We start from the raw sequence: 26,451 nt of genomic DNA, 5'->3' as shown, positions 1-26,451 counted from the left end.
CTGATCCTTCAAGTCGTTATGGGGTACTCTGATCCTCAAGCAGGGCGGTCTCCCTCTGAAATGATTTGCAAATATCTGAAGTAAAATCTCTGGGGAGTCTCCCAGGTTATCTGAGAAGCCGCCTGGGCAGATGGATTTGTAGGTTTCAATCCAGAGAGCTGCGGTTCCATCTTCTGCTCTTCCAATAACGTCCCAGTAACAGCTTCACACCTAGTCAGAATGGCAACTAGGAAAGGAATTACATTCTGCTGTAACAGTGACGATACCATCTCTTTCCCCAACACGAGCGAGGCCGTCAGCTTCTGCTGCCCGCGTAGCTCTTACCCAGACGTTGGGCCACCAAGCTCGTCTCAGAGGAGCGCGCAGCTCTGCGAGAACTGGCGCTTGGCCATGCGATTTCGCGCCGCAGCCCAAAAGACACCGCCTCCTGCGCCCCCGGCGCGCTCTGCGCCCGCGCCGCTGCCCTGTCCTTTGGCCAATTCTTAAACTGGGCGCAAATTTAGTTACTTGTCTTGTAGTCGCTGGGCGTGTCCTGGACCTGTGGTTTAAGAGCACTGGTTGACACTTCCTACCTCCTTTGCACAGCAATGCACTAACTAAGCCCCTAGGGGCTATAGTGCAGTAGTTCTTAATCTTCGGCACCGGTGGGAACTGCCTGGAAGACATTTAAGCAAACACCCTTGGGCCCCAGCCTCAGAGATTTTGATTGAGTAGATCTGGGGTGAAGACTCGAATTTGCATTTCTAACAAGTCCCTAGGTGATGCTTCTGCCAATCTTTGTAAGCCACAGTGTTTAGGGCAGTTCACACAGGGGCTGGCGCAGTGAGCGGGGGCGGGGGGGGGGGGGGTGGGCAGGCGGGCGGGGCCAAGATGGAAATGCTTGAGTCCACCCTTCACTTCAACCAAAACAGGAAACCCTTTCTGTTTTTCAAGTATCTGATTTCAGCATGGGATTTCATTTGGGTTAAGGTTTCTGCATAAAAATGGTTTGCAAATCACTTGTCTAGGTGACATCAGTATTTGGGATTGTGCGACTAAAGGGTAGTGAAAGGAAAATCGGAGGCAAGAAGGCATCCATTCACTCAGCAAAAGCTGAAAGGTTACTGTATTAGGGTTCTCCAGAGAAACAGGCTCGATAGGATGGATGTAGGTGTAGATATGTAGATGTAGATAGAGACGATGAAGATATAGAGATTAAGACATTTATTTTAAGGAATTATTTGTATGATTGTGAGGACTGATAAGTGCAAAATTTGTAGAGTAGGCTAGTAGGCTGGAAACTCAAACAGAATTTCTTCTTCTCAGGAAAACCTCGGAATTTGCCCAAAAAGCCTTCAACTGACCCCCCACATTAGTGAGGGTAATCTCCTCCACTTAAAGTAAACTGATTGTATATGTTAACCATATCTACAATATACCTTCACAAAAACATCTAGACTAGTGTTTGGCCAAACAACTGGGTACCATAGCCTCAACAGGCTGACACCATCACAATTACTAAATGCTAAGACATCGTGCATATTGCTGCAGTGAAAAGACAGATAAACCAGAGCCCTATTTGAGGAGACTCACATCTAATATAATAAGATAAACATGCAAAACTAATGAGTGCACCTAATGTTATAGAGTTGTTATAACAGAGACCTCTTTATAGGGAGAAAATAGTTCACATACGGCACACATACCACCCTCCCACATCCCATTCCAGAGAAGACTCTACTAGTTGATCACCATAGTCCTCCCAGTGGGTCTCAGATGTAACCCCAGAACATTTCTTCATACATTACACTAAGCTACAAGCAATTGATTGACATTAGCATTCAAATTGAAATCAATGTGCTACTCAGTGGGAATATTCTCACTATTCTGTTTGTATAGTGGTAGGAATTCACAGAGGAAATGTTGCTTGACTGGATACTGAAAGATGACTATAGGATATAGAGATATTGAGATAGGTGGGAAGATATTGGTGATATTCCAGCAGATGGAAAAGAATAAAACTCATTAAGAGTTCTAAGACATGAAAGGTAAGGGAAGCCAGAAATTGTAGGCCACAACTTCACAGATCTTGGATATTGTGACGGTTAGATTCATGTGTTAACTTGGCCAGGTAATGGTGCCCAGTTGTTTGGTCAAGCGAGCACTGGCCTTGTTGTTATTATGAGGACATTTAGTGGTCTTAAAGCATCAGGAAGTTGATTGCGTCTATGGCTGATTACATCTGCAATCAGCTGAGGAGATGGCCTTCAACAATGAGAGAGGTCTCATCCAATCCGTTGAAGGCTTTAAAAGAAGAAGTGGTGGTTTCAGCAGTCAGAAGAGAGACAGCTTCTCCTGGGGAACTCATGGAAAATCTTTATCGGAATCCCTGGCTTGTAGTCTGCCCTATGCAATTTGGACTTGTGCACCCCCACAGCTGCTGAAACAATTTTATAAAGTCTCATAATATTTACAGATGTCTCCTGATGTTTCCATTTCCCTAGAGAACTCATGTGAAAGAGAAAGAGAAAAAAATGTTATTAGAGATAACTGTAAGTGCATACAGGGCCAAGAGAGAGTTTTAAAAATTTGACTGGGTCTGGTTTATGGGCTGTGGAGGTGAACATAGAGGGAGAGGTTGAAAAATAGGCACGATGGGAATAACATATTGAGCAAGTTCTCAGAGGAAAGTTAAGCCAGCACACACTCCCAGCATTCCCTTCAAGTTGTCTGATCCCCCATTCCTAATGGGGAGGTTGTGATGGAAGCAGGAATGCACAGCCAGATGTCTTAATGCTCAGAATCAGAGGAGAAACACTAAACATCATGTCTGATGGAGACCAAGCTTGAACCACAGAAGCATGTCCAGAAAGGCTTGGGGTAGGAGAGTCAAGGAATTAGGATAGTTGAGAATGAGAAAAATCTCAGAGTTGACAAAAAGGCAGTGGTCTGGAGGAATTCTAGAATGAAGAGAGGTAACCTACCCATGGGGACTTTCGCTGCTCCCAACAAAACTCTGCATGGGAGGACTAAGAATGTTTAGAAGAGCGGGAACAAAACAGACAGAAGCACAGGCTGTCTTGAGATTATGGCCAATCCTTAAGGAAAGGAATCATTTACTCAAATATTTATTGAAGGAAGCCTATGTTTTTTTTCTTTACTGAGAAATAATAAGTAAAATAACAAGCACTTACCACATACAAGGCAGTGTGCTAAATGTTTTATAAGCATCATCTCCTTTAACTTAATCATTGTAATACCTCTAAGGTTAAAACTATCACTATTTTCCTTTCACATCTGAGGAAATTCATGTTTGTAAAAATTAAAGCACTTAACAAGCTTGTGTGTGAGAGAGCTAAGATTTGAACCCAAACACGTTAGCACCCAGGGCCAAGGCTCCTATCTACTCTGCTCTATATACTTTCTTTAAGAGTCCTCTGACCCCACACAAACATTTGCCCACTGGCCATACTCTGTTTTAATTTTTCCCAGTGCTCCTTCATGGTGCATCAGCCTTCCCCCTGGGAAGCCTTCAGCAGTATCCCTGGTCTCAATTAGTGGTATTCTGCTCTGCTTTCCCACAGTCCCATAGCGTTTTGTACTTACCTCTCCTAGAGCTCTCACTACATTAAATGATAATCAGTCATCCGTAGGTTTGCCTCTACTGTTGAGTTGAAGCAAGACATAAGAACTTGGACTTTGAAGTTAGAACTTGTTCCAATTCCATTTCTTCCTTTTCTCAGCTATAAAAACTTGGGCAAATTTCTTAATCTCCATGAGTTTTATTTACCTCTTTTGTAAAATCAGGATAATTCCAACTGGCAGTTGTTAAGAAGACTTAAATAAAATAAGGTTACATCAAGCCCTAAAATATGGTAGATGCTCAATAAATGTTAGAAATTATTTTAACTGTTTATATAACTTTGGGTGACTAAAAGGCAATTTCATCTTGGCTCTGTATTTCTGACAACATTTCCTCACAGCATAAATTTCAGGAAAAATATTTAACCCTCTCACCTCAAAAAAAAACAAGGTTTTTACAACTATGTATTTACAAACAATTGAAGTTTTCCTTTAAATATGCTCCATAGAGTCATCAAAGTAGATCCCAACACCCTGGCGTCCCAATATGTTCATCTAATTTGAAATGTATAAGATTTAAAAATAGTAAAATTACAACTGTCTTTATTTTTTTTTAAAGATTTATTTCTCTCCCCTTCCCCGCCCCCCCCCATCCCGGTGTCTGCTCTCTGTGTCCATTTGCTGTGTGTTCTTCTGTCCGCTTGCATTCTTGTCAGCAGCACCAGGAATCTGTGTCTCTTTTTGTTGCATCATCTTGCTGCATCAGCTCTCCGCGTGTGCGGCACCACTCCTGGGAGGGCTGCACTTTTTTTGTGTGGGGTGGCTCTCCTTACAGGGCACACTCCTTGCACATGGGGCTCCCCTACACAGGGGACACCCCTGCATAGCATGGCTCTCCTTGCACACATCAGCACTGAGTGTGGGCCAGCTCATCACATGGGTCAGGAGGCCCTGGGTTTGAACCCTGGACCTCCCATGTGGTAGGCTCTATCAGTTGAGCCAAATCTGCCCCTGCAGCACCACCCAGGACAACTCCAATCCTGAAAATGCCCCCACACCATATCTCTTTTTCCATGTCCCTACCATCAGCAGCCACCATGGCCACCCTCTCCACATCACTACTGCAATTTCTTCCCTTACTAATCACAATAGTTCCCCAGCAGAATACCAATAAGTCCACTCTAATCCATAGTCTATTCCTCCATCCTGTGGACCCTGGTATGGTTATGTCCAGTCCCCCTCTGTATCAAGAGGGGACTTAGCTTCCCCATGGATGATGGATGCAATTATCCTGCTTGCAGCTGTAGGCACTCTTGGCTCCCTGGTGAGGTGGTTGACCCTCTTCACCTCCCTGTCAGCTGGCCAGGGTAAGTCCAACAAACCAGAGGGTAGGAGCCACAAGTCTGCTGAGGCCCAGGGCCTGGCCATCACATGGACAGTCCAGAGATTCAAGTCTCCTGAGTATACACCAACCCAAACACCAACCACAGGTCTGGTAAAAGTAACAGAAGAGGCATTTGTAGAAAGGTCATATGTGAGTCCAACTCCATCACACTCAGGAATACAAACTGAACTCCAGAGCCGTTTGCCATGACTATAGAACCTATGGGTCTCTGCAGCCGTCAGGAGAACCAGCACCTGAGTTTCCATCTATCTATCTTGGCTGTCTCTGGTACCCTGCTGAGGAGTGCATAAGCATGACCCCTCTGATGACCCCACAATTGTCTTTAAATGACTATGTTCTTACTAAATTAGATTCCAACTTCTTTCCTCCAATTAATCTAAATGAGTTAGAAATTATTGCATTTACAGAGAAATCTACAAATGTTGAGGGAAAACCATAGCAAAAGACCTATGCAGATTGACTGGAGGTAAAAGGGCTTCTAAAGGAAACTGAAGACAATTCTCTATCTGACAGTAAGTATATGGTTATATGAGAGCATAAATGAAGCAACACTAGCTCTATGGGTGTGGATACACGAGGCTTCATTATACTACTCTTTGTATAGTATTGAGATGTTTGAAATTATCCATAATAAATGTTTCTTAAAAAGACAAGACAAAAACGGCACTGTCACCACCATTGTTCCTAAATTTATGGAGTTTACTAGATGTACCATTTTTTTCAATTCATAAAATTATCATTTCCATTTGAAGAAGAAGAAACCTTAACTTAAAGAGATTAGATAAATTTCCCATTCACCCTTCTAATAAGTGGCAGATTTCAGGACCCAAAATTTTAACCATCTTAAGATATCCAGAAGGAGAAAGGAAAACAAAGGCTGTTCTCCAAGGAAAAGAAATGTTTCCTTATTCTATGGGAAAACTGTAAGCAACCATCAGCTAAAGAACTCCAAGCTGAAAGTAGATATGACAGCTGGGGACACTTATGTGACCTGTGGACTCCTAGGCAATGGCAAGTGGAGCAGACTACTGTATAACTGGGGAATGAAGCTGGCACAAGTGAAGGAAAGCACTTCCATTGGGATCTATTAGGCAGGTGGATGGAGAATTTTTGAATTCAGAAATTCAGAGCATGCTCTATGTGAAAACTTGAGAAGGAATGAATGACCCGCTCTAATGGAGATGCAGCCTCAGAAGCTTCTTCTCCAAGATAAAGTATGAACTGTGTACTTTCATTTGCATTTCAGGATATTCAGGCAGCATGACCAAGAAAAGCATATCTCAAAATTTAACAGGTAAAACACAATCTCTGTATGGGTAGAGGAAGGAAATGGGTATTCATAGCCCAGTGTCAACCAGGAATTCCCAATTACAACATAGGATACACACACTCAGTGGTTTTTATCAGCATGCAACAAATAATTTTGATCAAGTTTTTTATTGACACTATGCTAGTTGCTGAAGTCCAACAGTAAAGAAGACAGACTCAGACCTCCCAAGCCAGTAGGGAAAACAGACAAAAAACAAGTGAAACACCGAACAAATAAAATAATTAAAAACTGCTAACTGCCATGAAATTGAAAATGCTGGTCTCACCTCTTCAGAGTAGTCCTGCCCAGCCAACCTGACTAGATTAGACTCCAAAAGGTTCTCATAGAGTGGGGCACCTCTTCCTCATGGTACTTTTGCCATAATTGCAGCTTTAAATTTAATCATATGATCACTTGTTTAAGGTCCACCCCCTCTCCTCACTGTAAGTTCCATCCAAGGGAACAAGAATTTTGTCAGCTTTTTCCTACAATGGTATCTTCACACTTAGCAGTTAACAGTGCCTGACACATAGCAGGTCCTCTGACTATTAAAGAAAAGGATGAATGAATGAATGAATGAGCATCAAGATTGAGAACAACATTGGGGATGGGTAGTTAGTTTCTAATCTGAGACCTGTAGGATGGGACAAGGAGCTAGTTATGTGTGGAGTAAACAGAAGAAAGAGAACTCCAGACTAAGAAGAGTAATGTGAAAGGATTGAAGAAAAATCTTGATGCAGTGTGTAATATATGCATTACACAGTACCACATGTTAATTAAATATAATACGTCAATGAGTTAACACTATCTTATGTTTCTATTATTTTCAGATGTGCTAAGAAAGTTTAGAAGAAAGGGTCAGCAAAATCATATAAAGTGGGAAGCAGTTTGTGGCTCAACTGATGGAGCATGTGCTTACCATATGGAGGGTCCAGGGTTCAATACCCGGGGCCTCCTGACCCACGTGGTGAGCTGGCCCATGAGCAGTGCTGCCGCATGCAAGGAGTGCCGTGCCACACAGGTGTGTCTCCCATAGGGATGCCCCATGTGCAAGGAGTGAGCCCCTCAAGGAGAGCTGCCCCATGCAACAAAAGCACAGCCCACCCAGGTGCGGCACTGCACACACAGAGAGGTGGTGTAGCAAGATGACGCAACAACAAAAAAAACCGACACAGTTTCCTGGTGCCGCATGACAAGAATGCAAATGGACACAGAGGAACACGGCGAATGGACATAGAGAGCAGACAACAGGTGGGAAGGGGAGAGAAATAAATAAAAATAAACCTTTAAAAAAAATCATATGAAGCTATTTACTTTGTTGAACTCAATTAAAAATGAACCAAAAAGAAATAGCAGGGTCCTACGATATGACCCAGAAATTCTACTCTTAGATATATAACCAAAAGGACTGAAAATGGACTCAAACAGATACTGAACAGCAATGTTTATAACAGCATCATTCACAACAAGCAAACAGTGGAAACAATCCATTTCCATCCACCAATTAATGGATAAACAAAATATGGTATATACATACAATAAAATATTCTTCAACCATAAAAAGAAACAAAGTTCAGGACTTCTTAGATGCTAGGATGTGAATGAAACTTGAAAACATGCCAAATGAAAAAAAAAACAAATACTGTGTGATTCCATTTATATGAACTACCTAAAACAGATAAATTCATAGAACCAGAAAGAAGGTTAGAGATTACCCAAGGGCTAGGGAAAGGGAGAAATGGGGAGTCACTGTTTAATGGATGCAGAATTTCTATTTGGTGAATGAAAAACTTTTGGTAATAGATGCTGGTGCTGGTTACATAATATTGAGAATATAATTAATTCCACTAAATTGTACACTTAAAATGGTTAAAAGGCAAAATTATATGTTATATATATTAAAGTTATGCATATTTATAATCAAATTAAATTCATTAAAATACAGTAGGGACCAATAGCCCCTAATTTTTCCCCAATCTTGAATGCCAATCTGTAGAAATTCAACTACCACTGATAATCCTGTGAATATGATAAGACTTTATTATGATTTTTCAACTGAATTGGGTATGACCTTAATCTCAATTTATTGTTGCTGTACATGGGTTTCTTAGAGCACCGGATCTGTTCCAGGAATTCAAAGTTGTTCCATTGGTTCTGAAATTCCTCCAGTGGAATAACTATCTCTGGGTATGCATAGAACTTTGAAAGTTTGGTAACACAAGGCTATATGCGTCTTTATGATGAGCTGCACTTGGTAAGATTAGCAATAAACATGTTAAAGCTTTTGCTCCTGAGTTACACATTACTGGAAATACATAAATGTGTATATATATATCTTTCATGAAATACCCACATGTAGGATGCACTGTGCAAAGTGGAAAGAACAGAGTCTAACGATCAAGATACCCCGTATTTGAGTTCTAACCTTGCCAGTAACAAGCTGTGTGACCCTGACTGCAACATTACCCCAACATATTCATGGATGTCTTTATCTCCATTGCTAGAGTATAACTCCTTAAGTACAGAGTCCTTATTTTATTTTATTTTCATCTTTATCAGCACCTATTGTGACAGGCACTCATCAAATGTTGAGTCACTGTCTGACTGGAGGGATGGATGGATGAATGGATAAAAGAACCATCTTCAGGATAGATTAATCTTCTCCTATTTACCAATAGTTAACTGAAATAAAAGATGTGTAAACAGTCATAGGATGAATAGAATATCTAATCATGGTGATGATATACTGTACTAATAATAAATTTAATGGAGAATAACATAAACCAGCTTGTCACCAAACTTGACAGAGACTATTTGAGAACTTAGATTTTGACTCACATAAGAACGCCCCTATTGGGATATATAAGTTGCCTGGCAAGGAGAGAGCAAACAGGAGTAATGATTCTGTGGTGCCTGGGTTTTCTACACTGGGAGTCAATCCCTCTCCTTGAACTCTTACCCTTACTCAGGTTCTGCTATATAAGGAAATGATCACTTCCCTATTTTGTTTTTCAAATCTAATATTTTTACCTGGTTCTGTTTTCTGATTGTTAATATCTTCCCTTATTTGCTTAAGTATGTTTATCATACTTAGGTTAAGTCTCTTTCCATTTGTTCCAATACTTTTGCTTCAGATGATAAATATTGACCAGTTTTATACGATCCTTCTTTGGGGATAATTGTACTTCTCTGGTGCCTGGTTATTTTGGCCTGTGTGCTCATACTTCCCTAGGAGTATGGTCCAGCTTGTCTGGTAATGTGTATTGGGAAAGGGCCAAAGGCCAAGCAAATTTTTTGTCACGACCATAAAGATTAAAGAGAGGGGAGAGAATGAGTCCCAGAGCAGGGAAGCCCAGGTACCAACAGAGCTGCCACTCCTGTTTGCTGTCAGGTTCTCACATTTAAATCCTTATTTAGGCAGAAGGAGAAGCAGTATCTTCCTAGTTTGCAATACCTGAGGGTCTGGGGAGAGTGGAGCAGTGAATGTCCAAGACTAGTCAGTCTACATCTGTTTTCCATCAGCCCCTCACCCCACGTAGTATCCCATAGTCGCTAACACTAGTGGCCTATCACTGGAAGAATTAGGCATCAATTGTCCTAAGGCAAGGGGGAAAGGGGGGAAAGCTGAATATTTAAAGATTTCCTCTGAGTTCTGGTGACCTTTACCCCTGACCACCAACGTCCTACATTCACAGTCCTCTGGGGCTTCTCGTGGTTTGTTTTATTTGTTTCAGGATTACACATGTCCCTCTCTCGCTCTCCTACAGATTCCTTAAGGTTGATTTTGGAGTAGTTTGTCAACCTCCAATGCTAGTTTGCCTGTTTTGAGAACCAGGAAGACAGTCCCCTTAATGGGTTTCTTTTTTTTTTTTTTTTAATTTATTTATTTATTTATTTCTCTCCCCTTCCCCCCCCCACCCCAGTTGTCTGTTCTCTGTGTCTTTTTTGTCTGCTTCTGTTGTTGTTAGCAGCACAGGAATCTGTGTTTCTTTTTGTTGCATCATCTTGCTGTGTCATCTCTCCGTGTGTGTGTGCGGCACCATTCCTGGGCAGGCTGCGCTTTCTTTCACGTTGGGCGGCTCTCCTTAAAGTGCACACTCCTTGTGCTGGGGCTCCCCTATGCGGGGGACACCCCTGCGTGGCACGGCACTCCTTATGTGCATCAGCACTGCACATGGGCCAGCTCCACATGGGTCAAGGAGGTCTGGGGTTTGAACCGCAGACCTCCCATGTGGTAGGTGGATGCCCTAACCACTGGGCCAAGTCCGCCACCTTAGCGGGTTTCTTTTAGCAGACTTTCTCACTGGCTTTCCAATATTATTAGTCAACATGTAAATTGTGAGACTATTTGAGAAGTAATTTAACCTTAAGTATCAACGTTTTCTCATGTATCTAGCAATCCCAATTTTAGAAATTTATACTAAGAAGTTAAGCTGTATGTACTTAAGTGCATTTAAGATAGTTTTACTGCAGTGTTATTGCTAATAGGAACAATTTGGAGACAACAGAGTGATTCATCAACAAGGACTGGATAAAGTCTGGTAAATGAATGCAATGCAATACCATGTAGTCATAAAAATAATGATATAGATCTATATTTATGGGCATAAAAGATGTACTTGGTGATTGTTAAATTGCATTTATAATAGAATCCCATTTATATAAAAGGACAGAGAGAAAGGGAGAATAAGGTATAGACTACACACAGCAAAATGTTACCAGATGTTTTCTCTGGGGAAGGATTATTGTTGCTTTCTTCACCGTGATTTTCTGTATTGTTCAATATGAAAAAATTCATTATTATAATCTTTATCAGAAAGAAATATAAATAAATTTTCATTTTTAAATATTAGAAAATAATAAATATCACCCCCAGACATGAGGCCACAGTGTAAACTTGCCTGATGATTTAAGTTCTATTCATAAAGTGACAGAGCCTTCAGAATAATCTGCTACAGGCCTTCAGCAATAATTTGCTTATTTTATTACTCAGCCACTGTAGTCCAAGGGTACAATAAAATAGGAGTGCTAATTCAGTAGAGCTCTTGCAAGACTAATTATCCTGGGGAAGAGGGCTTCCGTAAGCTTAGTCACTGGTGACCTATCGTGAGACCACCAAGGGCAAAAGAGGGCTACTGCCAGCTGATGAATTATTCAGGGTCTTTACAGCTTGGAGGGGGCTCACTGAAGCATTGCTTATACTGCTATTTCCTGCATGTCTGAGCTGACCAATCAGCGGATGTGAGGTTGGAGGAAAAGAGTACAGTGAACTTAAATGTCAGGGGATCTTGAGAATGAGTCAAAATCTTGCTGATCCTCCATGGCCTTCTGACCTTCAGATTCTAGGCTTGGAGTCAGAAAACTTAATTCAAATGAGCTTATGTGTTCCCCTGGAGCAAAATAGCTTTTGGTCTTGGTGAGTAATGAAGAAATAGTTATAGTTTCCTAATGCATCAGGAAAGGATCAACACTTGAGCCAGATACAATGATTAAAGTTTCCCAGGGTGAGAGGAAAATGGCTGCAAGTTAGCAGGATTCAGCAGCTGCTGTGTTTATTATCAGTTTTAAAATACATTTATATTAATTAGTAAGTTCAAGATATCAGATTTTTCCCAGTATTCTAAGATGAGATGCAAAAATTAAGAGACACGTTTAGCTCACAATGTTCTTTCCCTACTGCACGAAGAGGTTCAAAGGAATCACCTCCCACAGCTTGGTGATCCAAGGAAAAGTCATTATGCTGATGATTTGAGTAAATTTAGTGACTGGAAACTAAAAGGGAATTTACATTTATTGCCTACTCTGTGCCAGGCACTATGCCAAATTCTTTATATGTATAATCTTGTTTATTTCTCACAACACTGAACAAGATAGGGAAATTATTCCCAAGTTACAGGTAAGGAAAATGGAGATCAAAGAGTAATTATCTTGCCTAAGGTTAAAAGCCAATTAAAAGGTTCATACATAGGCTATAGCAATAGAATGAATGCTCTTTTCATTCTCTCACCAAATGTCTCCCAAATGCCTCTCATTGGCACAAAATGGCTGCTATTTTAGTTCGTTAGCATAACCTCCACAACGTGTCTAAGGTATGAGACTCTAACAACTTGAGTAGGTTTGGTTGCTAGGCACATGAATGCTTCTTACCGGACCAAAAACTTGCTGGTTGTTTACTCAACATCTATTACTCCTTCCCTTTTCCTTGGGAAAGGCTGACTCCATCTGAGCTCCAAGACTAAGTCCTAATTTGCACAAGCCAGACAGTATATTCCACTCTCCTGGCCACAGTCACTGTATCAGGGAAGGCAGGTGACAAAAGTTAGTAAGGTGAGTTTCAGATTCTTCCTTGAAATGCTGGAATGATCTGGTGTGCATTTGGTGACGCCTGGAACTGGAGCAGCCTTTTTCCCGTCATGTGGAAGGCCCAGTTTGGGACAAAGCTGAATCAATGAAGGACAGGAAAAAAATAATTATAAATGAAAAAAACTGGGTCATCAATGACAGCATTAAATTGCCGGATCAACCAAACTTGTGTCTGGATTTTCCTACTGTGTGCATCAGTAGATATTCATTATTATCTAAGCCAGTGCCATTGTTAGGACTGATACAGAATTTTGTACCAGGAGAGAAGTGGTGAAAATGAAAGGCTGAATATAAAAATAGACAATGGCCACATCATTTGTAAAAATAGAACTCTGGCCCACCATCTGCAGCAACCCATACAGGAAGCCAAATCAGAATACCTGTAACAATCAGCCCAAAATAGCCAGGATTTCATAAATAAATTACCCTTTTCCCTAATTTTTGCCCCTGCTTCCAACTTAGGACCAGCTGGGAAAACCAAATATGTTCCCCCAAGCAATTAAAAAGGATGCCCCACTTCTAATTAGCCTGCCTACAGCCTCCACTCAGAGCACACTTGAAGTCTTCCCTTTTTCCACTCCTCTACTGACCTTTGAATCTCTGCCAAACGCAAATGATGGTGGCTGAATCCCTTGCTATTGCAAGCTCTGAAGAAAAAGACTTTGTTTCTTCTCATTTAGATATTCTTCATTTATTCCCACAAAATTAATAAACGTAAGTGTGGAACTGGCTGGGTAGAGAAGGTAAGGTGGAAGACAGTGAGAACCCATCAGTTCATGCTGTGAGGATGGTGATTCTTGACTGATTATGAGACCACTGGTTATGCTATCCTCTGTTAATAGGATGACCATGTAGTTTACTGTCCAAAATAGAACACTTTTGAGAATGAAGGAGAGATGCCATTAATAATTTTGCCAGGATAACCATTCACATTTCAGGTTTCGACTCACTTGTTTTTTTAACCCTTGGAGTCTAGCAATGCATTTGTAATATTATGTGTTGTAATTTATCCAGAAGCTAGTGTGTTTTTGCTGAAATTTCCCTCACAGTATATAATATATCTTTGCAGTGGACGTGGAGGTCCTTAAAGTTCATTATGGCTGGAGGAAAGTGTGCATATGGGGAAGAGGCAGGTCAAGAGACTGGAAAACAGGCAACAGCCAAACCACAGAAGGCCTTTTATGCTAGACTAAGGAGGCAGACTTTTCTTAATGGGGGTGGGAAACAAATACATGAGTTTTAAGAAAGCTAGTAATTGATCAGTCTTGCATTTTTTGGGAAAAAAAAAAGCCTCCCCTGTTATAGTGAGGAAGTAGTTAAGGGGTAGGGAAGCCATGGGGAGATTACTGCTCTAAGAATAATTAGTGGAGTTGTTTCGTTTTGGTTTTTTTTAATTAAATAATTAATTTTTAAAAGAAGCTTTAGATTACATAAATGTTACATCAAAAATATAGGAGAGTCCCACATACCCCACCCCTACACACACTTTCCCACATTAACAACATCTTTCATTACAGTCAATAGTAATGTGTACGAATAGAAAGGAATAAATATGACAGAATGAGAAGTCAAAGGACAGAACAATTCACCTGAAACCTATTGTGGTAGGTTGAATCGTGTATTCAAGAAAAATATATGTTCTTTAATCTATTCCTGTGGGTGTGAGCCCATTATAAATACGATTTCTAAAAGATGTTACTTTAGTTAATGTGTGGTTTATCTGAATGAGTTAGGGTCTTAATCTGGATTACTGGAATCCTTTATAAGCAGAATAAATTCAGTAGTGGAGAGAGAAAGCCCATGGAGGAGCAGAAGCTGGAAATCAATAAGACCAGGAAGAGAAAGGAGAAGAGATAACATTGTGATGGGAATCACAAGGATTACTGGCAGGCAGTTCCAAAACCCCACAGTCGCCTTGCTAACCTTTCAGTTTTGGACTTCTCCTAGCATCAAAACTGTGACCCAGATCAAAGTGAGTCCTTGAAATGGGCCATAGCCTGTTCTCCCTGCAGGGCCCTAGATGGCCAGGAGGACAGTGGGAGCCTGGAGTCTGGGGCTACAGCCCACAACCTGCAGAAGGACACATCCAATGTATCATTTGAGAAGCTGTAGGAATTGCAGAGCCAAACGGGGAATAAGAGGTACAAACTTTTAGTCATTGGAAATGGCATTAGGAAGCAAGGTTCTAGACCACTTATCCAAAATGCATGTGTTATAGATAAGCACAGGCCTCTGAAAACGTCAGCCAAATCCAGGTACCACGTTTGTGTTAGGTTGTCCCTATCAGTAAGAAGGTGGCCCAGGACTTCCACTTCGATGATCTGTCAGAGGAATATAATCCTGCGGTGTCTAACAAAATGCATCAATTCCTGAGTGACATTCAAGCCAAAGAGAAAGAGATTGTGAAAAGCAATCGAAGAAGAACTGGTCAGAGGACTAGCAGGAGAAACTGCCGCAGCTCCTTCAGTGAATGGAACAGCAGCATATGGCACAGCAGGAATGAAAGTGGCAGCAGGAGTTGCACCTGGTCCTGAAGCAGAAGAGGTGGAGTTCCACCTGGCCCTTGAGTCAAAAGAGGCACCGAAATGCAAATAGGACAGGAGATCTCTCCCTTTGGGCCAAGAGAAACAAGGAACTGTCCTCAGCTCTGGCAGTGCCCTAGTGAGACATGGATCTGTGGCCTTTGGGCTTGGCCTGTTTTCCTGGTTCTTTCCCATTCAAGGGCAAGGATCACAGCTGCCCTTGAACTGGCTTAGCTCAAAGAGAAGAGGGCTCTTGGACTTCCCTTAGGGCTGGGCAAGAAGAGCTGCTTGGCCTCTTTCCATGCCCCCACTTCCTCTGCTTGGATCTGGTTTATCATGTCCTCCTGTCTTTCTCACACCCTTGCCTTAAACTATTGACTCTTGTACCAAAGAAAAGGGGCCAGTGAGTGACCTTGACCTAGTAAAGGCTGCAGAGTCTGTTGATGGCTCCCAGGGCTGGGACTTTATGCAGGATCCTTTATGCATTAAGGACTTTATGCATTCTTGTCACTCATCTTTTTATTCTACTTTTTTTGTGGGAATTGTGGGTGGCCTAGAGCTACTGTTTTAGTGGGCCATGTGTGGAGTAAGCCACAAAGCCTAAGTTCCCTAAAAAGTGAGAAGTCAGATCAGACTCCCATCCTACTGAAGGTGGGGACCTCAAAAGATGACACCATCATTTAAAGTGTGAACCAACCCCACAGAGGAAATTTACCCACTTAACTTTGGTTTTGGAAGTAAAGGGAAGTAGAAGGTGGAGATAGAAAGCTTCCCCAATAATTGCATAACCACAGCTGACCTGCATGCTGTTTGAGACTAGAATTCATACTTTCATGTGGCCTGGAAAATCCTCAAGCTGATAACTTAGTTTAAAGTGGTCTCAGGTTGGTAGTGCCTCCATGCACCTGAAAAGAGCAAACCTTCTGTTGAGTATTATATTTTAAATTTAGGCCTCAAGGAATTCCTTTAGATAAAATTTCAAGAATATGAGCTTACAATAAAAACAAAGGAAATAAGGAGAGAAACCACCATGAACAAGAGTCATTAGGTAAACGCAAAGATTAAACTGGACAACTAGAGAAACTAGAAAAAGAACAACAAAACCAAACCCAAAGCAAGCAGAAGGAAAAAAACAATAAAGATTAGAGCAGAAATAAATGAAATTGAGAACAAAAAAAGCAATAGAGAAAATCAACAAAACTAAAATTCTGGTTCTTTGAAAAGATCGATAAAATTGACAAACCCCTAGCTAGACTAACAAAGAAAAAAAGAGAGAAGATGCAAATAAATACAATCAGAAATGAAAGGGGTGAAGTTACAACTGATCCCATGTAGATACAAGAATCATAAGAGGATATTATGAGAAACTGTATGCCAACAAACTAGACAACCTAAGTGAAATGGACAAATACCTAGAAATGCACAAACAACCTACAAAGATGCTACAAGAAATACAAGAACTTAACAAACCAATCACATTTAAAGAGATTGAATCTGTCATGAATAGAAATGTATTTGCTTATTATGGTTTGAGGCTGGGAAAAAGTCCAAATAAAAACATCATCAAGACGATGCTTTCTTCCTGAAGACAGTGGCTTTCAGGGGCTGGCTGCAGGTGATCCTGGGTCCTTGGCATGTCATATAGCAAGGCACATGGCTTTATCTCCTGGTCTTTCTTCCAGGTTTTGTTGATGTCCAGCTTCTTGCTTCTTATGGCTTTGTCTATCTATCTGAATTTCATTCTGTCTGTAAAGGTCTCCAGTAACAGGATTAAGACCCATCCTGATTGAGGTGGGCCACAGCTTAACTGAAGTAACCTCATCAAAAGGTCCTATTTACAGTGTATTCATACCCACAAAAACGGATTAAATTTAATAACACGTTTTTCTGGGATACATACAACTTCAAACCACCTCAAGCTCATTTTAAGAAGTTTGTGTTCTTTTAGGTTTCTTTCTTCTTCTACATTATTTCAAGGACCTTTTATCAATTTATCTGCAAGCATTTTCACATTTAGATCATATAACTCTGAAGTGTTTAACAAATGCAATGCATTTTGTGAACATTTTATATAGTCCATTTTGTGTATTCTTTTTATTTTTTCAGCTGTCTTTTCAAGTTATGCCTACCACTGAGCCTTTCAAGGATTTTTGTTCAATAATTCAAAGGACCCATCCTTCTAAGTTTGATTTTTCTAATAAATGTTTATCACACTTGTAGAATTTCACATATGACTTTCCTAATTTATCCCTTTTAAGGATACTTGCCTCTTTCTTACTGTATTTTGTATATGTGTTTTGCATCTTTTGAACATTAAATGTATTTATTAAGAAAAATGTATTGTATCTAATATTTCCCCAAGTTTAGCTAAGTATGACCTTTTATATGGTAACAATCAAAGGTACTATGCGTATATGAAAAGCAACATTAGCATCATTGAACTGCATTTTTAATAAAATAATACTGGGTCCCAACATTCTTTAAAAACAAAAACAAAACTTACCATGTTATAAACAACTGCATGATTGGAATCAAAAGCTTAATCATGGTATAAATTCAGTGTAGCTTGACTAGTAAAATGAGTCCAGGACTTGAAGTCAGACTAAGACTGGATATGACTCTTCTAAGTTGTGGGGTCATTACCTAATTATTTTAACTTTCTGGGCTGTAATTTTCCCAAAAGGTATTAAAATTTACCTCATAGGACAGATATAATGTATAGTAGATGGGGTTATGTACCCAATTGTAATAGGATCTCTTGAAGATGTTATTTTAGTTGGGGTATAGCACAACTAAAAGAGAATGGGTCTTGGTCTGCATTACTGAAGGCATTGTAAGAGAAAGCCACAGGGGGGACCAGAAGCCAGAAGTCAGGAGGAACATAGAAGAGAAAGGAGAGGACATTGCCAACAGAAAAAGCCAAGGAATCCAAGGATGCCAGAGCTAGAATGCTATTGACCCCTGGAAAAAGCAAGCCTTCTAGACTCAGAAACCATGAGCCAATAAATTCCTGTTATTTAAGCCAACCTATTGTCATATTTGTGATGGAAGCCTGGCAAACTGAGACATAAGAATTAAATAAAATAATGCATAAAACACTCAATACAGTTACCTCGTGCATAGCAAGCACTTTAAAAATAGTAGCTATTGTCGTTGATGCCATGTCAGATTCCTCTACCATCTGCAGATTGTGTAGAAACCCAGTAGTATGCCAGCTGGGCAGGTTGTTACTATCTTAAGTAAAATCATAAAGACTCTAGTTTTCTTTAGTTTCCATAATAGTAATTATTACCTATCTCTAGGGTAATGGTGAGAATTAAGTAACAAAGTATATAAACGTCTAGCATTGTGACTGACATGCATTGGACACATTATTATTATTATTATTACTATTATTATTATTTGCCATGGTTAACCATAAATCAATATTTTTATTCAAATACTCACAGTAAATTGCAGTTCCTGTACCTTATGTCTCATAAACTAAACCAGAACAGATTAACTTTAAGACTGAGATTTACATGAAATATAACCCAGTAGACTGTATACAATGTTGAAAGGGCATTTTATCAATTTCAAATGTATTGCCCTTGCCATCTCAGAAAGTTGACAGCCAGGAAAATTGAAGAGCCCAAGACTTTAGTTGGTGACACACCACCAGAACTTCTCTTTCCACCTTAAGACATAAAAATGAGGGGAGATGTTAAGGATCTGAAAGTCCACAAATCTGATTAGTGGACTCAAACTAAAGAACTGCAACTTCTTAAAATGATACTTCATTGACCCTCTGAAGTAGATCAAGGAAGCTATTGCACACACAAATCAACCTAACATTAGGGGGATCCCAGAGGTGAGTTCCCAAAGACCCCAACAAATCAGTTCACCAAAGATAAACTCCCTTCCAAAACTTAGTTTAAGATTAAAAAATATATATATGCACAGGCTACTCATGATTGCAGCCTTCTAAACCAATGATCTGATAAAGAGTTGAATTGGTTATGACGTGGTTTCAGCTGCTTTTGAGACCCAAAATTTGGTCTCAAAGTTTATTTCTCTTTCATTAAATGGTCTACATATACATAAGCAGTGCTTAGCAACTTATCAGTGTCAGGAATCCAAAATCTTTCTGCCAGCGGGTGGAGAGGAGCCGCTGGAGGCCTCTGCGACTTCTCTCGGTGGCTCCGAGGTATGGAGGGCGCGCGAGTTTCAGGAAGAAATCGCGGAGACAGGCTGGTGGCACAAGTCTGGTTTATTGCGGAAGGGGATACGGTTTTATAGGGTTAGGGACTTCGTGGAGAGATTTGATAAGTGCGGGCGGGTACTGCTTTCTGATAGGTGATTGTAAGCGGTTGCTAGGCAGAGGGCTAGCTGAGAGGTTTGGAATAGGGGAGGGGAAAGGGGAAGTGAGAGCCGACCAGATGTTAGGCTAGGCGGGAGATAGCGGGAGGCACCCGTTATTGATATATCTTGCCCCGGTAGGCTGAGGGCGCTTCGCCGGGCGCTTCGCCCGTACCAGGCTGAAGGCGTGGTCGCCCATTCCAGCTACCCTGAACTGCGGCTTCAGGCTGTGCACACGCCTGCTGCCGGGCCGGCTTAGTAACATTGGTTCGCACTCCCACATCTTTCTGTGTTTTTGCTCCACATTCCCTAGGATATTACCATTATCTTTAAGGCCCAAGATAGCACACCTTAATGACCTCACTCCAACAGAAGAATAAATGGAGAAGTCATGTGAATTATGGATCCAATCAATCATCTCGTAAGAAATCAGGAATAGGAATATGGTTTATCCAGGAAAAACCTGTGAAAGACCTTCTTATCTATTGCTTGAATAACCATGAATTGCACATGAGATCAGCATAGACTAAAAAGGACAGAGATGTGATGAAAAGAAACAAGAATGATTCCAAGGGCAGAGCCATAGATGCAGAGGTCTGGACCAAAAGTAAATGCTCTGAGCCGAAGAGGATGGGACACTGTCAAGTGTTTAGAGAGGGCAGGGCCATCACCCCAGCGGGCCCAGAGGACAGAACATCAAGCCACAGAAGATTGCTATTAGGTCTTGAAATATACTGGAAATTTCCCTACTGCATTTCAGACTTGCTTGGGGCCCAAGACTCATTTTTTCCTTGCAATTTCTCCCTTCTGGAATGGGAATATCTATTCTGTCTATTCTAAACCTGTCCCACCATTATATGTCTGTATTTTGGAAGCAGATAACTTGTCTTCTATGTTCCATGGGTCCACATATAGAGAGGAATTTTGCTCCAGGATGGACTATACCCATAACTGATTTAGGTGAGATTCTGGACTTAGACTTGATGCTGGATGGCTTTCAGCTTTGGGGATGTTAGGGTGCATTTTGCGCATGGGAATAATGTGAATTTATTGGTTGGGGGGAGATTTTCATGGGTTGAATTGTATCCCCACAAAAAAATAACATTTAAATTTCTATGAACATGACCTTATGAAGAAATAGACTCTTTGGAGCTGTTATTAGTTAAGATCAGTCCAAACTGGATTAGTGTGGGCCCAGTTCAAATATTACTGGTATGTGTCCTTATAAGAATGGGAGACTTGGACATGAACAGATGAGGGGGAAATGCCTAAGGTAGAGAATACCATGGATTGCTGGCAACCACCACCAGAACCCAGAATAGAGGGATGGAATAGATACTTCTCTACAGACTTCAAAGGAAGTCTGGGGAAACGGACTTGGCCCAGTGGTTAGGGCGTCCGTCTACCACATGGGAGGTCTGCGGTTCAAACCCCGGGCCTCCTTGACCCGTGTGGAGCTGACAGTGCTGATGCGCGCAAGGAGTGCCCTGCCACGCAGGGGTGTCCCCCGCGTAGGGGAGCCCCACGCACAGGGAGTGCACCCGTAAGGAGAGCCGCCCAGTGCAAAAGAAAATGCAGCCTGCCCAGGAATGGCGCTGCCCACACTTCCCGTGCCACTGACGACAACAGAAGCGGACAAAGAAACAAGACGCAGCAAATAGACACAGAGAACAGACAACCGGGGGAGGGGGGGGAATTAAATAAAATAAATTAAAAAAAAAAAAAGGAAGTCTGACTCTGCTAACACCTTAATTTAGGGTTTATAGCTCCCAGAACTGTGATACAGTTTTTGTTTTAAGATACCCAATTCAAATGGTGTTTATGTGTGATGAATCTGGACTCAGATGGGATCTCCCTTCATAAGACTTTCATACTAATCTGCTGGAGGTGCAGTTAACGTTGGGGTTTAAGATATAGTTAGGGGATTTGAATCTCTGGACTGATAATGTGATAGCCAGGTCCTGAGCCTCAACAGACTCCAGCACCTACAATCTGATTTATTGGACTTACCACACTCAGCTAAGATGGAGTTGAAGAAGGACAATCACCACACCATGGAGCCTAGAGTGATTACAACTGAAAATGGGAGGATGGCAGCCAGCATCCATGTGGAATCTGAGCCTCCTCATGACATAGAGGTGCAATGGACACAACCAATCCAATGTCCACATAGAAGAGGTGGCATTGGATTGGGAAAAGTGGACATGGTGGACGATGGGTATGGGGAAGGGCAGGAAGAGATGAGAGGTGGGGGCGTATTTGGGACATGGAGCTGCCCTGGATGGCGCCTCGGGGGTGATCACCGGACATCGTGGATCCTCACAGGGCCCACTGGATGGAATGGAGGAGAGTATGGGCCATGATGTGGACCATTGTCTATGAGGTGCAGAGGTGCCCAAAGATGTACTTACCAAATCCAATGGATGTGTCATGATGATGGGAACGAGTGTTGTTGGGGGGGGAGAGGGGGGGTGGGGGGGTGGGGTTGAATGGGACCTCACATATATATTTTTAATGTAATATTATTACAAAGTCAATAAAAAAAAAAAAAAAGATACCCAATTCGAGGTGCTTTGTTAGAGCAGCCCTAGGAAATTAAGAAGAAGGCCCATTCCCTTCAAGGGCATGACCCAGAAATTATATATGTCACATTCACTTATACCCTGTTAGCCAGAACTTAGCCAAACGAACAGCTACCTACAAGGGAGGCTGAGAAGTACGTCTTTGTTCTGGGTGGCAACGTGCCCAGCTAAATCTAGGGGTTCTATTATTAGGGAAATTAAATGAAAATAGACATTAAGAAACAATTAGCACCTCTGCCCCAAAAAAGGCAGTTCAAATTACTGGTTAAGGACACAGACCTTGGAGTCTGAGAACCTGAGTTTGAGTCATGAAATAACAATTAAGTAGCTGAACTATCAGTTAGCTGGATGATCTTGACAAAGAGACTCACCCCAATAAACTGAAGTTTCCTCACAATATGGTACCTATTTCATAAGATTTTTGAATGGATTAAATGTGCTTATCCAATTAAATTTCTGGGCATAGTTCTTGGCACATAGTAAGTGCCCAATATGTAAAATATTATTATCATTCTTCTGTAATTATGAACATCAGCTCTTCATCTGGGTACTCTTCTAGGAAGGATACTACACAGCTTGAGGGCAAGAACTGTGTCATAGATTTTCTCTTGGAAAAGCAGTGAGTGTATTTTGCAGGCAGTAGGTAGGGAAGTAAGTATTTATGACCAAGAGGGCAAATTGAGATAGATCATATTATTTGTTCAAAATATTCACTGCTGATGTCACACTATTGCAGTGCTTCTCAATTTTGGCTGCATATTGGAACTGCATGGGGAGCTTTAAATAATGCTGATGCCCCAGACATTCTGATTTAACTGGTTTGAAATACAGCCTGAGCCCTGAAAATTTCCCCTAGGTGATTCCAAGATGCAATCAAGGTTGTAAAAAACACTCTATTAGGTAGATGGGGAAGGGAGAGAAGGAAGAAGGTCAGGTTGTGGTATAGGAGAGCTATGTTCTAAGTTTTATAACTGGAATTCTTACCATCGACTATCAAAACTTTTTTTTAAGATTTATTTTTTATTTATTTCTCTCACACACACACCGCCCCCCCGCCCCTCATCTGCTCTCTGTGTCCATTCGCTGTGTGTTCTTCTGTATCCACTTGTATTCTTGTAACAGGAATCTGTGTCTCTTTTTGTTGCATAGTGTTGCTGCATCAGCTCTCTGTGTGTGCAATGCGACTCCTGGGCAGGCTGCATTATTTTTTTCACGTGGAGTGGCTCTCCTTGCAGGATGCACTCTTTGTGCTTGGAGCTCCCCTATGCAGGGGACACCGCTGCGTTGCATAGCACACCTTGCGTGCATCAGCACTGCATGTGGGCCAGCTCACTGCACGGGTCAGGAGACCCTGGGTTTGAACCCTGGACCTCCCATGTGGTAGGCAGATGCTCTATCCTTTGAGCCAAAACCACTTCCCTCAAAACTTAAATAAAGATATTATCTGACCTTTGGGAAAAAATTCACTCCTCTTTCTACTAGGCTTACCCTATAGAGTTCCTCCCTGATGCTGCTTCCTGTGGAACGAGTTTATATCCCACCCCCCTGCCTTTGACCAATGGAAAAGAGTGGAAGAGGATTGTGTCATGTCTGAGAAGAAATTTAAGAAACATTGTGGGATCCACCATCACTCTTTTCCCTCTCAGGAGAAGGACACCTCCCAGATAGGGGTTGCTTCTTCAGCCTGGAACACAAAATGAAGACAACAAAGTCATGACAAAACCAGTAAATGACATAATATAAACATGAAACAAACAAGATTTTTAAAATTGTTACTGCAGTATGGTATGAAACAAGAAGATTATTTAATTGTTTGTTGCTGCAGCCTCACCTAGACAAAGTTAACCAATGCTAAAATCCTTGGTTTTTAAAAAAATTCTAGCACGTAATAGAGTAGCTAGTTCAAAAAAATGTTTTTTTAATTGAGCACTAGCCTCCAGGGGGCTTCCCTTCTGTAACCTTACAGACAATACCCATAATTTAATAAATGAAGCCAGGCAAATAGTCACAAAGACCCTTGCGACTATTTATTTTTTTCTTCTTTTTCCTGTAAATTAGCCCAAGTTAATGGTGGGACAGTTTTGTTTCTTTGCTTGCTTATAAGATAGTTCTATTTCCATCCTAACTTCCTTCTTGCAGGGAATGATTATAAGAGACAGCTCCTTGTTGGGTATGCAAGAAAACCCTTCTGTCAAGACGAACTTGTAGAGAAGTCTTTGCCTCTTGGATCACAGAGCTTAAAGGATGTCAGTTAGAGGTGACACTCACCATCTACCCTACCCCTTCCAGAAAGCCCATCTGCAGTAAGAGAAAATGAAGCCAAAGCAAAGAAGAAGGTAGAATCAAGGGTGGAGGGAAGAATGGGGAAAGTGAGAGGGAGTAAGACCCAAAAAGCTGACAGTGAGAGGATAGGAAGGAAAGTTTGAGAGGAGGCATGGGGAAGAGGGAACAGGGATTGGAGGAGGAAAGTGACAATTTCATTTGAATCCATAGATCCAATGTCTGACTTCCCACTGATTTCCTAGGTATGTGAAACCAATACAACCCCTTTTTTTTTGCTAAATCTCATGTGACCTGGGATTCTACACCAAGCTACCAAAACTATGCCAACTAAACAGTATTATTCCAAGTAATATGGCTATTGAAAGACTCAGGGAATGAGACATTTCATTTATTCTTCCATTCATCAGTTATTGATCTGGTTAGGCAGTATTCTATTTTCACATTCATTATTTTATAGGAGGACTGTAATTACCAAAGATAATAAAAAATTTGTTGTGAGAAATATGTCTGTCATGTAGTACAGATAGTCATGCTTACTGATCAGTAGACTCATCGTGAAAACCAGAGATCATAATCTGGTTGTCTGTTGTGTTTGATTTGCACAATGTTTTGTTTTTGTTTTTTTCTTTTTAAAATCCTGAAATTTCATGTTAAAATCCAGAGACCTGGCTTCTGTTTAAAATTAGGATCTATTAGGACCCATTCTCAGATGGCAACGTTTAGCTGGAACTGATTTGTAGCAGTTCCTTCTAGATTAGACATTTGCTGCACTCTTTTCCACAGTTACTACCATTCCCAATTATATGACCCAAGCTTCACTAATTTTCGTTGCCTGCCTGGCCTGGTCTCTCTATCTAGTTGATTTTGCTACCTTTTGTAGTAGCCAGACTTTAAGAAAGCCCCCAATTATCCTGCTAGTATTCACATCTTAGTATAGTCCCTCCCACATAGTGCTAAGGTTGGCCTGTGTAACTAACAAAACATGGCCGAAGTAACAGTACATTACTTCTAAGATTAGGTTCTAAAGTCCCTTGTGGTGGTTTGGAGCTGTATGTATCCCCAGAAAAACATGCTCTTAAACTTAATCTTTTCCTGTGGGCACAAACCCATTGTAAGTAGGAACTTTGAGGAGGTTACTCCAGTTAAGGTGTGGCCCACCTCAATCAGGATGGGTCTTAATCCTATTACTGAAGTTCTTTGTAAGTAGAATGAAATTCAGATACAGAGAGAAAGCCACAGAAGGCCATAGGTTGAACATCAACAGAACCCGGAAAGAAGGGAGAGACCAGGAGACAGCACCTTATGCCTTGCCGTGAGACAAGCTAAGGACAAAGGATCACCAGCTGCCAGCCCCAGAACATCACAGTCTTCAGGGAGAAATCTTTGTCTTGATGATTTTTTTTTTTTTGCCTTTTCTTTTTATCTTTTTTTTTAAAAAAGATACATAGATCACACAAAATGTTACGTTAAAAAATATAAGAGATTCCCATGTACCCTGCTTCCCACACCCCCCACTCCTCCCACATCAACAACTTCTTTCATTAGTGTGGTACATTCATTGCATTTGATGAATACATTTTGGAGCACTGCTACACAGCATGGATCATAGCTTATGTTGTAGTTTACACTCTCTCCCAGTCCATTCATTGGGTTATTGCAGGATATTTCTTATCTTTAAACCCATCATTACTATTTCATTTTCCTATTAATTGAATTTGTCAATATATAAGGCTTCATTTTTAAAGAAGTTTTGATCACAAAGGGGTGCAACTATGGCAGGGGAGGAACATTGGCATGGGCTGTCTTTGATGGGGTTTGCGTGGGTGGGAGGGAGTCCTCCAAGGCATTCATATAGGGTATATAGATATGTTCAGATGTTTGTTGGGTATTGACATAGTGGGTAGAGTTTCAAATGACAACTGAGAGAGTGCTGAGATCCCATCATGGGGAGCTCTGTTGCATTCCCCAATGGAACAGCAACAATCCCTCAAGAAAGAGAGCAAAGACCAGTGAAAAAGGATGGTCCAGTGATGGGTTCTTGATACTGCTAACTATGCTTATGAGCCTGTGTGCTTGAAATTTCAACTA

The 26,451-nt window shown here is 41.1% G+C and overlaps 1 pseudogene; it reads left to right on the top strand.

Moving 5' to 3' along the window:
• Positions 1–8,502: 8,502 nt before the first annotated feature.
• Positions 8,503–19,757, top strand: LOC101438848 (ribosomal RNA processing protein 36 homolog; annotated as a pseudogene).
• The last annotated feature ends 6,694 nt before the right edge of the window (positions 19,758–26,451 follow it).

The sequence above is a fragment of the Dasypus novemcinctus genome, chromosome 10 (assembly GCF_030445035.2).
Source record: "Dasypus novemcinctus isolate mDasNov1 chromosome 10, mDasNov1.1.hap2, whole genome shotgun sequence".
In the NCBI taxonomy this organism is placed as follows: domain Eukaryota; kingdom Metazoa; phylum Chordata; class Mammalia; order Cingulata; family Dasypodidae; genus Dasypus; species Dasypus novemcinctus.
Note: the sequence above shows the minus strand (reverse complement) of the source record. Positions and strands in the feature narration are given on the sequence as shown.